This window comes from Tenrec ecaudatus, chromosome 3 (genome assembly GCF_050624435.1).
Source record: "Tenrec ecaudatus isolate mTenEca1 chromosome 3, mTenEca1.hap1, whole genome shotgun sequence".
NCBI classification, from domain to species: domain Eukaryota; kingdom Metazoa; phylum Chordata; class Mammalia; order Afrosoricida; family Tenrecidae; genus Tenrec; species Tenrec ecaudatus.
Genome location: NC_134532.1, coordinates 187,549,421 through 187,563,669, shown reverse-complemented (window position 1 = coordinate 187,563,669; position 14,249 = coordinate 187,549,421).

Sequence of the window (14,249 nt, the reverse complement as noted above, 5' to 3'; positions counted from 1 at the left end):
TTTTTATTATGTTCTTGCTTTTCAATTCTGGTTTTTATCTGTTATATTCTGTTATTGTTGTTGGGTTTCAGAAATGTTTTTCTTTATATGAAATTCCAGATAGGTAAAAGATAGACATTAACAGGATTAATGATTTCTTGGAAGATGAGGAGCAATGTAGATCAAATAATACCTTATAAAATCAAGAAGAAAATATTCTAAAATTGATTGTGGTAATGATTGTACTCTTTTTAACATGGCTATACAATTGAATCATACGATATGTAAATTATATTGAAATAAAACTGTTAAGTATTTTAAATGCAACTCCCTAAATAAGAACTATAAATAACCCAACTCCTAGTAATAGTTTAAGTAAGATTTTTCATCTACCAAGTAAAGAAATGATTCAATATTAAAGTGTAATAATCAAATTATATTTCCTCATTTACACAGACATTAGAAAGAGTTCCAGGCTAATATTTTATGTATCTATCATAATACTGCCTTTTAAAAAACTTCTTCACAAAAAATTTTATGTTTAAGAACCTCATTCAGAGATCACTTGTCAAAAACAAACCACTTTTATTTATATAAAATATTTGAAATATACGTCAAGATGTTTTACCATCTTTCTCACATGTCATAGTCTTTGTTTCTAAATATATAAAATGTGTTGTCTGTTGTCACTAAAGTGCATATAAAAATGATCAGGAGCAATAGGACAACCATTGCCCCATTCTATAATGTGTAACCCATTTCATCAGTAATTTGGGGAGAAGATTTTTATCACAAGATTTATAAATCTTGTGTATGCTTGGAGCCTGAAAGATAGGTTATATTCTAGATTCAGAAGAACATTAGAATATAGACTAGTATAATAACTAACCGACTCAAAGGAATACATCACTTAAAATAAAACAGATGTCAGTTTAGAGCATAATCAGGTCACCAAAATAATTTTAATAAAGCCCTGGTGACACTGATGTAAATGTTTGGATCTTAAACAAAGTATGGTTGTTCTGAACCTCAGCAGATCTGTGGGAGAAAACATTTGGCTCTCTGCTCTGGTAAAGATTACAGGGTGGTAAATATTACAGACCCATCATGGGGAGGATCTATATGTCACATATAGTTTTTATGAATCAGACTAAATTTTTAAAAATAATTTTATTGGGAGCTTGTACAATTCTTATCACAATCCATGCATACATTGATTGTGTCAAGAGCATTTGTATATTTGTTGCCAATATCATTCTCAAAATATTTGCTTTCTACTTGAGCCCTTGGTATAAGTTCCTCATTTTCCTCCCTACCTCCCCTCTTTCCCTTCCCTCATGAACCCTTCCTAATTCATAAATTATTATTATTTTGTCATATCTTACACTGTCTGTCCTCTCCCTTCACCCACTTTTCTGTTGTCCACTCCCCAGGGAGGAGGCTATATGTAGATCCATGTGATCAGTTCCTCCTATCTACCCCACCTTCCCTCTACCCTCTTGGTATTCCCACTCTCACCACTGGTCCTGAAGGGATCATCTGTCCTGGATTCCCTGTGTTTCCGTTCTTATCTGTGCTTCTTCCATGTAGGCTTTGTTGCTTCTGAACTAGATGGTTGCTTGTTTACCTGCAAGTGTTTAAGTCCCCAGAGGCTATATCTTTTGATAGCTGGACACCATCAGCTTTCTTCATCACATTTGTATATGCACACATTTGTCTTCAGCAATCCTGCAAGGAAGGTGTGCATCATGGAATGTCAATTTAATAGAACAAAGTGTTCTTGCAATGAGTAAGTACTTGAGTGGGGGCCCAGTGTCCATCTGTTGCCTTAATACTAAACATATAAATATATGCATGTAGATCTATTTCCCCACCATCCTATATAAATACATTTACATATGTACATTCCTGTATTTAGACCTCTATAAATACCCTTTGTCTTCTAGTACTTTCCTCTATTTCCTTTTACTTTCCTCTGGTCCCACTATCATGCTCAGCTTTCTTTTGGGATTCAGTAATTTCTCTTGCTTACTTTACCTTGCTGAATCCTTACCACACATCTCACAGCCTCTTTGCCATTAATTTTGGATCACTTGTTGCTCCTCTCTCCTTGGGTTGGCCAACTTCCTTACACCCACCTTCCCCTCTCCCATGTTCCCCCAGAACCATTGGTCCCGTTGTTTTCTCCTCAAGATTGTTCATCCAGCTTTTCTTATCTAGGTAGATAATAATATTCAGAGATAATAATATGCATCAAAAAACAAGGCATAGCAAGACAAAGTAACAAAGAGAACACAATGATGACAACTAAAAAGAAACCCAATGACCGATAAAAATAAATTTACTTTTAAAAAAGAAAAAGAAAAAAATTAAAAAGAAAGAAAAACATATAAATAAATCAAGGTTGGATTTTTGACCTCTAGGTATGTCCTCCAGTCAAGTCCGATGGGGTGCCACGCTCTGGCCTCAGAGTCTATGCTTTGCATGCCCTCCGAGATCCGTGCTCTGCTACCCCTGTCGCTCTGCCACATGCCTTTAATGTTTTGCCTCGGTGTCTTGGGGTCAGTTCAGGTCAATCCCGACACTGAGTGTCCAGTATTGTCCCCTGTAGGGCCATGGGTCAGCGAGGGACATCATGTCTCATAGTGGGGTCAGTCATATGGTCCACTCTGTGCATTGCTTGTTCAGAGCTGGGATATAGTCCTTCAGCCATGGAGGGTCAGACTGTGCTCCACTACATATCCCTCTCCCCTAGCTGCAGCTTCAGTGCAGTCCTCTAAAGTAAATTCTTCTAGGGAGGGGGCAGTTGTCCACGTAGCTGATATGGGGCCGAGCTCTCAGGGCCCTCCACTGGCTCCCCTCTCCATGCTGCAGTGATCTGTCTTTTTCAGAGAGTGGTGTATTAAAGACACCAACTATAATTATTGAGCCTGTGATTTTTTTTGCCATCCTTTGGAGAGTTTGATTTACAAATTTCACAGGTCTCTTGTTAGGCGCATATATATTTATTTTTCTCCTTGGTGCTTAGTCTACTGTTCCTTTAAGCATTATATTGTGCCCCTCCTTGTCTCTTGTTATGGCTTGTATCTTGTGGTCAATTTTGTCAGATATTAAGATCGTTAGTCCCGCAATTTTTTTTTTGCATTACTATTTGCTTGGTATATTTTTCTCTAGCCATTAATTCTCAACCTGGTTTTGTATGCAAGCTTGAGATGGGGCTCCTGTAGGCAGCAGATTGATGGGTTATGTTTTCTGAGCCAGTTCGTTAGCCTCTGCCTTTTAATGCCTGAGTTCAGGCCATTGATATTCAGTGTTATTACATCCATCTCTGGACTCTATGATGTAATCTTGTACCTTTTTGGTTGGGTGTTTTCCTACCTAACTATCTTATCTGCTTGTGTTATGTGTGTGGTTTAAGTCTGCCTTCTTTCCACTATTGAGTCAATGCTATCCTGGGGGTTGTTTTTCTTTGTCGCCTTATGGGTGGAGTTCTTCTAAGTGATGTTCTCTTATTTGCCCTCGGGGCATGTTGATCTTCTGCCCATACTGGATAGGCAAGGATCTTTTGTAAGGCTGGGTTTCTTTTTATGTATTCTTTGAGGTTATCCTTGTCTGGGAAGACTCTTACTTCTCCATCTATCTTAATAGATAATTTGGCTGGGTAATGTATTTATTCTTGGGCTTGCATTGTTCTCCTTCAATTTTTGGAATGTTACTCCATTTCCTCCTCTTCTTCATTGTTTCGATGAAGGTCTGAACATACTCTTATTGGGGTATCTTTATATGTGACTGCTTTTCCCTAGCTGCTTTTAAAATCTCCTTTTCCTCATAGTTGGATAATCTGATAATTATCTATCTTGGTGACTTCTGGGGATTTGGTCTGGCTGATCTTCTTTAAGCCTACTGAATGGTTGCCTTATTTTCATTTATTAAGCAGAGGAAGTTTTTTCTCTAAGAATTCCCTTGCTATTTTCGCTTTTGACTTCTTTGTTGTGTCTTGTTCCAATAGTCTAATTATTCTAATATTGTTCTTCTTCATAGCATCAGACATGGCTCTCAAGTTTTCTTCAGCTTCTCTGATTGTTTTATTTGACTCCTATCCCATTTGCTGAGATCTGCTTGGTTATCCTCTAGGTCACTGGCATGATTCTCAGACTCATCAAGTCGGTTGGCAAAGTTGGTCAATTTGCCACTAGATTTTGTTATTTCATCCCTTAAATCGTGTAATTCCCTTTGCTGCATTGCTTTTATCTCCTCTATCATTTCATCCCTTTTCTGTATTTCTTCCCTCACATCCTGTATTACTCTAAACAAAATTCTGAAAATTTCTTTTTGCTGAAGATCACTACCTGCTTCTTCTGTGCACATCATTAGGTTCATGACTTCTTCAGGCACTGTCTTCTGTTTCTCCTGTTTTTTCATGGAAGCCGTTAGCACTGGTTGCTCTTTACATGTTGTTTTAGAGGAGCCTGGAGGCATCCTCCACAGTTGAAGAGCACTGGGATCTCTCTTGGGAGACTCGCATGAGTGCTCCTATGAACTACCTGCTGGTAGTTGTACTGAGGGGTCAGGCTATCACTATTTCTTCTGCAATTTCACTCTTACCCTAGCCATCCAGTATTCCATTATTTGGAATGTGAGTTGCATAGTACTCTCATGTATCTCTGGTCAGGTTGTTGTGGGCCCATGAGGGTGTTGTTTCACTGGCTGATTTCTAAGTAGACCTCACAGTACTTGGAGCACCTTGGGTGTCCTGTTGTTTTTCCCTCTGCCACTGGAGTGCCAAGGAGGGTGTATTTCTGTACCCTCCTTGATATAGATCTCAGTAGCTGGGAGTGGAATTACCATAGACAGAGAGATCACCTAAGAGGATGGACGGATTTCTCCATAGTAGTGTAGAACCCCACCAGTGGTGGGCATGAGTTTCCCCCAGTCACTTGTAGGGCCTTGGGGTTTAGGTTGGAGTTCCCCCACTTTTTGAAGGGGAGAACCCCCTCCCCCCGCTGCTTGGTGTATGGAAGAGGACTGGCGTGATATCCCAGCTGCATGCAAAGCCAATAAATGTTGTTGGGAGCTCCCCCAGTTGGGCCTTCAGAGTTTCCCTAGGTGGACAGGAGTGGCCTGGAGGTCACTAGTGACTTGTGAAGAAAAGGAGAGAAAGAAGAAAACAAAGAGTGGAGTAACAATGCCACGCAAACTAACATCCACTCACACACACACAACTAAAATGCACAGAGTAAACAAAAGTGAAAATGTAATAAATGAATAAAACCAAATAGGAGAAATGAATCCCCTGAGACTGTGGCAGGAAAGTAAGAAGAGCTAGAAGAAGAGAAAAGAAAAATAAGTGAAAGAACATAAGAAAGAAATAAAATGAAGAAAAATAGAAAGCAAATGAGAGAAAATTAAAAAAAAATAAAGATATAGCTGAGTCCCATGCCCTGCTGTGTGTAGCACTTCCCTAGGGGGCAGGCTGCAACTCTCCCCACTAGGTGGGCATAGTTGCCCTAGGCAGAGTGTAGGGGTCTGGAAACCAGCAGTGGCATGTGGAAGGAAAGAGAGGGAGAAGAGAGAACCATAAAGCAGAAAGAGAAGAGAACAAAGAGAGAGAAAAGAAAGAAAGAAAAATAGCAGAATGAGAAAGAAAGGGAAAAACTCGACGGTGCTCAATAAACTTGGTTGTGATGGTAGAGAGGAAAGAAAGAGAGCAGGAGCAAACAAAGAGATAGCTGATCCCTGATTGACTGAATGTGAGGCCAGAGGGGTTTAAACCCTGCCCCACAATGGCAGGTTGGTGTGCCCATTTAATGCAGGGACCCAGTGGCGCTGGGCGGAATTACCCTAGTTGGTGAGATCACCTTAAATGTCCAACGGAGGTTTCCTCAGCAGGGTGGCGAGCTGTAGATGGCTGTCACAGCTGCCTCATGTGGTGTACAGTGCTTCCTCAGAGGGGAGGCTGGAGCTTCCCCTGCTATTTGGGTTGATTTGACCTAGGTGGAGGGCAGTGACCTGGAAGCCAGTAGTGGCATATGATAGGAAAGAGAGGTACAGAAGAAGAAAAAGAGTGAAAAATGGCATGGGTGAAAGAAAGAAAGAAAGAAAACCAACACAAACCTGAGCTCATGAGACCGACTGTGGTGGGGAAAATGGAAGCACAAGCGAGTAAAGAAAGAAGAAATGGAGTTGGAAGTAGGGAGATAACTGAGACTTGATCACCTGTCAATGGGGCGGGAGGAGTTTCAACTCTTCCTCAAGATAGCGGAGTGGTGTTCCGCTTGATGTAGGGTTCCACAGATTTAGGGTGGGAATACTCTCAAAGGCAGGATCACACCAGCAGCCAGGCCTCAGTTCCCACTGTGGTATACCTGACTTGTGCTGTATGCAGCATTATAGCAGGGGAAGGGGGCTGGGTAGTCCCACAGTCCCGTGTAGGGCCTCAGGACAGACAAGAACTCCTAGCTGTGTGCAGAAACACTCAGAAGGAAGCTGGGCTTATTTTCCTATCTAGACTGCTGGTGCCTTACTAGATCAGAGGATTTTATTTTTTTATTTATTTTTCCCTCTTCGCCAGCTAGAATAGAATCAAATTAAATTGTCTCCCTCTGTGCTCTGTTAGAAACTTGGACTTGCTTCAGTGTGTGTTTGTTATTCAAAAATCCTCCAGGCCCTGTAGTTAAGTTCTGGCATTCCTTAGCAAGGGGTTCTTCTTATGCCAATTTATATTGAGCCCCCTTCTATGTGCTCCTTGGAGCTAAGCAACAAGACTGGGGTTTGGGTTTTTATCAATAATATCTATTTCACTCTTTTTTATATTATGCTTGTGAGGTGCTCTGATTTGGGGTTGTCACGCTGACTCCAGAGGGGAATATCCAGCTTCTCAGGGGGGTTGTTTTCTTCTCGGCCAATTGGAACTGAATTTGCCGCCTGGACTCTGATTATCTGCCTATTATCTCCCACACCACGATCTGCGTCAGGTAAAAATCTGCTCTTTTTCTTTTCCAAATTATGGTGCCCGCTATCCCCCCTCCCCAGGCTGTGAGCTCAAGGTCGCTAACTACTAGCCATGCAGAGAGCTCTGGCATGGGGTTCTCCTCCTCTCTGGGATGTTGACCCCTTTCGGGCCTGGAGAAATCGCTACACCCAGTGAAAGGGCAGGAGGAGCTTTTCAGCTAGAGCCTGGGAACCAAGCTGACCAAACCTATAGCAATTTAGAGCATTCTTAGTTCACTTTGTGAGTGGAAATCACATACAAAAGAGGGGTTCAGGGAAGACCCTACTACCATAGGTCTAATTTCAGGACTCCACATCCCTGATTCCTTCACCTTTCCTCCCAATTTTCTGGTCTGGCAGCAGACCAATGAGTCTTAACTAGTCGCCATTTTCTTCTGCCCTCCTCCCAACAGAATAAATCTTAAGGCCCAAAACATAAGTGCATAAGAATGTCCTTAAATTATGTTTATTTTTCATTTGGTGAAATAAAGTAATGACTATTTAATACTCACTTTGATTGAAATAATACTTGATACAATCAGAGTAATTGGATTGTCCATCAGTGAATTTTTTGAGTAATAAAATAATTATGGATTCCATAGTTACTCAAGGAAAATCCATTTGTGGATTTAAACCATCAGCAAATTCACAGGAAAAAGATGAGACTTTGTACCAGGATCAAGATTTATGGTCTTGATAACTTATAAGGGCACTTCTACTCTGTCCTATACACAGTCTCTGTGTGTCAAAATCAACTCGATATCAGTGAGTATGGAAATTACAGTAAGAACGATTTTACCATTCCAAGACCTCATAAAGAACTTTGAGCTTTAGATGTTAGAGTAATTTAGGTGAATATTAGATCCTTCCAGCCTTTCTCAGAATTTTTTTTCAATTCACTAACAGGAGTCCCAGACTCCCAGAATAGCTAAGCACTGCAGTTGTAAAGATCGATTCCCAGTTTTCTTTCTATTTTTGCCTTTGTTTTCTAATGTCTCTAGAGTTCCACAAAAGGCATTGAATAAGGGTTTTTAAATAAGTCATCAGCATACTGATATCTCCTTCCTTTAAACAAGTGAAAACATTTTGAATGCCTATTAAAAAAGCAGTCTGATAAAATTTTATTATTAACAGGCAGATCTCAATAAAATTATTTTCATCACTGAATGTCTATGGAAAAGTGGCTTATGTGAAAAATGCCACACTGAAAGGGAGTATTAGCTTCCAGAAGCATATCTCTTATCATGAAACATTAATGAAACCCAATACACCTGCAACAATGAAGGAGAGTACTTCTTTTATAGCAGTTGAAAATCAAAATCACCCTACAGGACTTTTTAAAATAACTTTGAGGATAGAGTGAATGAAGAAATTCCAGAGGAACAGCACAAGGCCACAGTTCTTAGGGATCTGTTCTATGTTACTGTAAGGCTATGGCAGAAAACAAATTGTTGAGGTACTAATACCATCAGGCATCTCTTGTCTGTCAGTTTGTCATCCTGTGGGGACTTGTGTGCTTCTGGGATACTGGCAGATATGCCATTGGTGTCTTAAATGCCAGCAGGAGCACCCAAAATGAGCAGGTTTCAACAGAGAGCAGGATTCTAACTAAGAACAGATGACAAAGAAGGACTCATCTGCCCTCCTAGGAGGAAGTGGCCCCTGAAAACTTTATGTATAACTTATTAAATTGCCAGATACTGAAGGCCTAATAAATGCAAGCAGAATGCTGTTGGAAACTAGGCCTGTCAGGTCCGGAGAGCAGGGTTGGGGGTTAGAAGTGTGACTGAGGAGGCACTGCATTCTCTGAGTGCAGGGCGTAGACTCCACCATGGTGGGATGAATGGTGCAAAGCCTATGGAGTGGAGCTTTCTGAGTCTAAATTGCTTATAGGACATAACTCAACGTAAGAAGAAACAGCTCCAAGTAGCTGCTAATGATAGGACTTACAATGTGCAAAGTATGAAACAACGAAAATTTGAAGTTGATAAAAAGAAATGAAACATATAATGATCAATTTTCTAATCATTAGTGAGGTGAAATTGGTTTACGTTGACCATTTAGAATCAGAAAATCATGTAACTTACTATGCAGCGATTAACACAAGAAGAATATTGCATTTACTGTCAGCAAGGACATTTCAAAATATATTATAAAGCACAGTGCTCTCTGTTACGGGACTCTGCCTACCCACCTTCAAGGAAATCCAACTAATGAAACTATTATTCAAATATGTGCACCAAGCACAGAGAAAATTATGAAAAATATAATTCAATTCTTTCAAGCGGAAGCTGATAAAGCATGTGATTACATTACATTGGCTATTAGAAAGTACACACTGGAACTACAGAGAGGAATCCTAGCTGAAAAACATGGACTTGATCGAAATAAGACTGGAGGTCACATGACAGAATTTTTCAAGATGAGCAACTTGTTCATAGCAAATACTTTTTCAAAAACAAAAAAGGCGAACAGTCCATAAATTGTTCATGTGTAAATTCAGGTTAAAGCTGAAGAAAATTTCATGATAAGCAAAATGGTCTATGCCACCTGCATTTGGAGAACATCTCCAGAAACTGAACACTGGGGACATAAGCTCTGATGAGCAATAGTAGGACGTCAAGACCATTCATAAGGAGAGCAAAGGCTGGTACACATCCAGGGGGACGAAAGATCAAAATCGAGGTCAGAAGAAATTCTGAAATGTGCTCTCAGAAAACCATATAGAAAGAACATGCTCAGCATATTTTAAATTGAAGAATACTAAGGGAAAAAATTCAAAGACCTGGAGTTAGAAATCTTAAAAGGAGAACACGATCAATATATCTTAAACTGAAACAACTCAAGAAAAAAAAAAGGAAGCTTCAATATCGAAAGATTCGATAGGAAAATATTAAATAATGCAAGAAGCATAAAAAAATGATGGAAAGAATACAGAGGACCACTGTACCAAAAAGAACTAGTCTACATTTCACTATTTCAGGAGATGATATATGAGGAAGGATCAATACTGCTGAAGGAAGAAGTTCAAGCTGCCTGGAAAAATATTAGTCAAAAACAAGGCTTCAGGAATTGAATGAACAATTGAAATGTCTCAACTGGCTGATGAAACATCTATGATGATAAAACATCTATGATGATGAAACATTAATCATCTATGCCAGGAAATTTGGAAAACAGTTACTTTGCTAATAATAGGAAATCCATATTTCTACCCATTCAAAAAGCGGTGACCCAATAGAATGTGCAAAATATAGAACAATATCATTAATATCTTATGCAGGTAAACTTTTGCTGATCACCATCCAACAAAGTTTGCAGGAGTACATTGACAGGGAACTTTGAGAAATTCTGGTGGGATTCAGAAGACGAAGAGGAACAAGAGCTAACATTGCTGATGTCAGGTGGACATTGGCTCAAAGTAGAGAGTATTAAAAACAGTTTTGCATGTGTTTCTAAAAGATATTTGGATGTGTGGACTGTAATAAACTATGGATAACTTTGAGAAGAATAGGAATTTCAGAACCCTTCATTGTGCTTATGTGGAACATGTACATAGACCGAGAGGCAGTTGTGTGAACAGAAAAAGAAATAGTTCATGATTTCCAGTCAGGAAAAACGTATCAAGGTTGTACCCTGTCACTATACTCATTCAAACTACATGCTGAGAAACTTATCAGAGAAGCTGGATTATGTTTGGAAGAATGTAACCTCAGGATTGAAAGAAGGTTTATTAACCTGAGATATGTAGATGACAGAACCTTGCTTGCTGCAATTGAGGAGGATATGAGATACTTGCTGGTGAAGATCAAGGATTGAAGCCTTCAGTATGGATTATGATCCAATTTAAAGAAGGCAAGAATCCTCACAACTGGACCAATAGGTAACATCATGATAAGTGGAGAAAACATTGAAATTGTCAAGGATACTGTGTTGCTTGGATCCCTAAACAATGTTCTTGAAAGCAACAGTCAAGAGATCAAAAGACACATGACATTAAAAAACAAACAAACATATGGCACTATCTAAATCCTCTGCAGAAGCCGTTTACAGTATTGAAAAGCAAGTTTGCTACTTTGAGGATTAATGTATGCCTGATTCAAGCCATGGTAGATTCCATTGCCTCAAAGGAATGTGAAAGGCAGATATGGAATAAGGAAGACTGGAGAAGATTCAGTGAGTCTGAATTATGGTACTGGTGAAGAATATTGAGAGTACCATGGACGGACAGCCGAAAGGTCAAATCTATCTGTCTTCTAACATTGTGGCCAGAGTGCTCCTCAGAGGCAAGAATGACAAGACGTCATTGAACAAATTTTGATCACACTGTCAGGAGAGACCATCTCTGGAGAAGGAGGTCATGCTTGGTTATGTGTAGGGGAAATTAAAAAGAAGAAGGCTCTACAACAGACAAATCCACACAGTGCCTGCAAATGGGCTCAGGCAATGGAACATTGATTTCTAGGAACTTATTGAGTGATCCCGGAAGCATCAAGACAAGCTGGAAAGAGTACACAGTCACTGTCCCAGAATGACAGTCCTTGAGGTACCATATGATCAAGAAACAATGGTGATGAAGGAAGAAATTTAAAGTGCAAAGTGCATTAGTCAAAAACAATCCTCTAGAAATGGATGGAATGCCCATTGAAATGTTGCAGAAAGCTGAAGAATCCTGGAAGCACCTACTCATCTATGCCAGGTAATTTGGAAGACAGCTAACTGGAAGAGGTATATATTTGTGCCCATTCCAAAGAAAGATAAACCAACGGAATGCTCAAACTATAAAATGATATTGTTGACATGGCACACAAGTAAAATTTTACTGAAGATAATTGAAAAATGGCTACAGAAACATATTGACAGAAAACTGCCAGAAGTTTAGGCCAGATTCAAAGAGGATGCAGACAAATGTTCACTTGTCTATATGGACCATAATAAACTGTGGATGACCTTGAGAAGAATGGGAATTGTGGAACACTTCACTGTCTCATTCAGAACTTGTACATGGGCCATGAGGCAGATGTGTGAGCAGATCAAGGGAACACTGCATGTTTTAAAATCAGGAACGGTTTACATCAGGGTTGTATCCTCTTACCATCCTTGTTCAACCTATATGCTGGGCAAATCATCACAGAAGGGAGATTATACCAAAAGGGGTGCAGCATCAGATTTGAGGAAGGTTTATTAACAACATGTGATACGTAGAAGACACAACCTTTCTTGCTTAAAGTAATGAGAAATTGCAGCATTTGATTATTGAACATCAAGGATTATAAACTTTAGTATGGATTATAACCAATGCAAGGAATGCCAATAGATAATGACATGATAAAATGAGAAAAGGTTGAATTTATCAAGTATTTTATCTTACTTGGATCCATAATAAATGCTCATGGAAGCAGCAGTTAAGAAATCAAAAGATATATTTCATTATGTCAATCTGCTGCACAAGACTCTCTACAGTATTGAAGAGAAATGATGCTTCTTTGATGACTAAAGTGGCCCTGCCCCAAGCCATGCTATGCTCCATTGCATTATAGCCATGGGAATGTTGGATATTTAATGAAGGCAATAGAAAACATAGGTATATTTGATTTTTCATGCTGGAGAAGAAAATTGAAAGTGCCATGAACTGCTAAAGGACAAAACAGATCTGTATTGGAAGAAATAAGGCCAGCATGTTTGTAGGAGACAAGGATGGCAAGACTTCATCTTAAATACTTTGAATATTTTCTCAGCACATAGATTGTCAGGGGAGACCAGTCCCTGGAGAAGGACATCATGTTTGGTCAAGTGGAGGGGCTACAATATAAAAAGGAAAGCCCTTGTAGTGATGGATTTACACAGTGACTGCAGCATTGGGCTTAGGCAAATGGACCATTATGAGGTTGGTGCAGGAAGTACAATATTTTGTTCTATTGCTTCTGGGTCTCTATTTCGAACTGACTTGATGACATCTAACAACAACAATAGGAAAGTTGTGAGGATGGGGTTGTAGGTTGGGTAGATTAGAGAAACAAATCCATGGACACACATATGTGTATAAGAAAGAGATTTATATACAAGAGCAAAGGAACATTCAGAAAACATCCCAACACAGTCCAGTCCAAGGTCATAAATCTGATATTAGCCCATATGTCTGATACCAATCTATAAAGTCCTCTTCAGATTCATGAAACACATGCAATGAAGCCAAATGCGGATGATCAAAAGCCAGTGGGTAGAAAGTCTTTGGGTCCAGTGGCGTTGTAAGCATCTCAGTGCTGGCAGGGGTCTTTCTGTGGCTTCTCCGGTTCCAGAGGATGGGTTGCATCCATGTGGTTTGTCTGGCTCAGGGTACTAGGGGAGTTTCATTTATCTTGTCAGCTGCAATGTCTCCCAGGCAGTCACAGAGAGAGAGAAGTGTCTCCCGCCTCCAAGGAGGAAGGAGTACCAGATTTTCCAGAATTCTCAAGAGAAGGCCATGCTCACACAGAGGCCTCATTGGCTATGATCTGATTGACAAGCTAGACTCCACCCCTTCACTCTTAACCCTCAAATTGACAAATGATTATTTATCTACCACAGATATTAATGGACTGAGCAGTATTTTGTTCTGTTGTGCATAGGGATATTCTGGTTTCTGACAACTAGATGGCATCTAATAACAACAACAAAGTACCATTCTTTTTCCTCCTTACCACACAGTACTTGATTCTTAGTGAAAAGCTAGTTTATTACATTGCCTCTCCTCTATGCTCAGTCCTATCCTTTTCTTGATTGCTTACACGTCCTTTCCTCCTTCTAGCTCCACATTTGCCTTCAGCTTTTGTCTAAGTCCCCTTCCACCAAATCCATATGTTTTTTTTTTCTTTAGTGAATCTTACCCATTTCTTTTATTTCTCAAGCAAGACCCTTCATCATTATTTTGGATGTGTGCTTCATCTGTTTATATAGCTTGTGAAACTAAGGATAAGCCATAATTAATTAATTTTGTTTATTTTTATACTTTCCTTAACTGCTCATAGACTACGGAGTAAAACAAAAAGGGTAAGAAGCTAGGCTTTGAAGAGAGAATTTAAAAATGATTTTTGAAAAATATTCTAATTATCAAATCCAAGCTAATAGGCTCAATGCTTAAAGTAAAAATTAGAAAATCTATTAGGCTGAGTTTTTAGGTAAACAAAACCAGTGAAATTATATACATATATTTAAGGGGGTACTTAAAACACACACACACACAAAACCGGAATTGTGCTAAACAGAGCAGAGTTTCTATAATATGTATTTTCCTGTTAGGC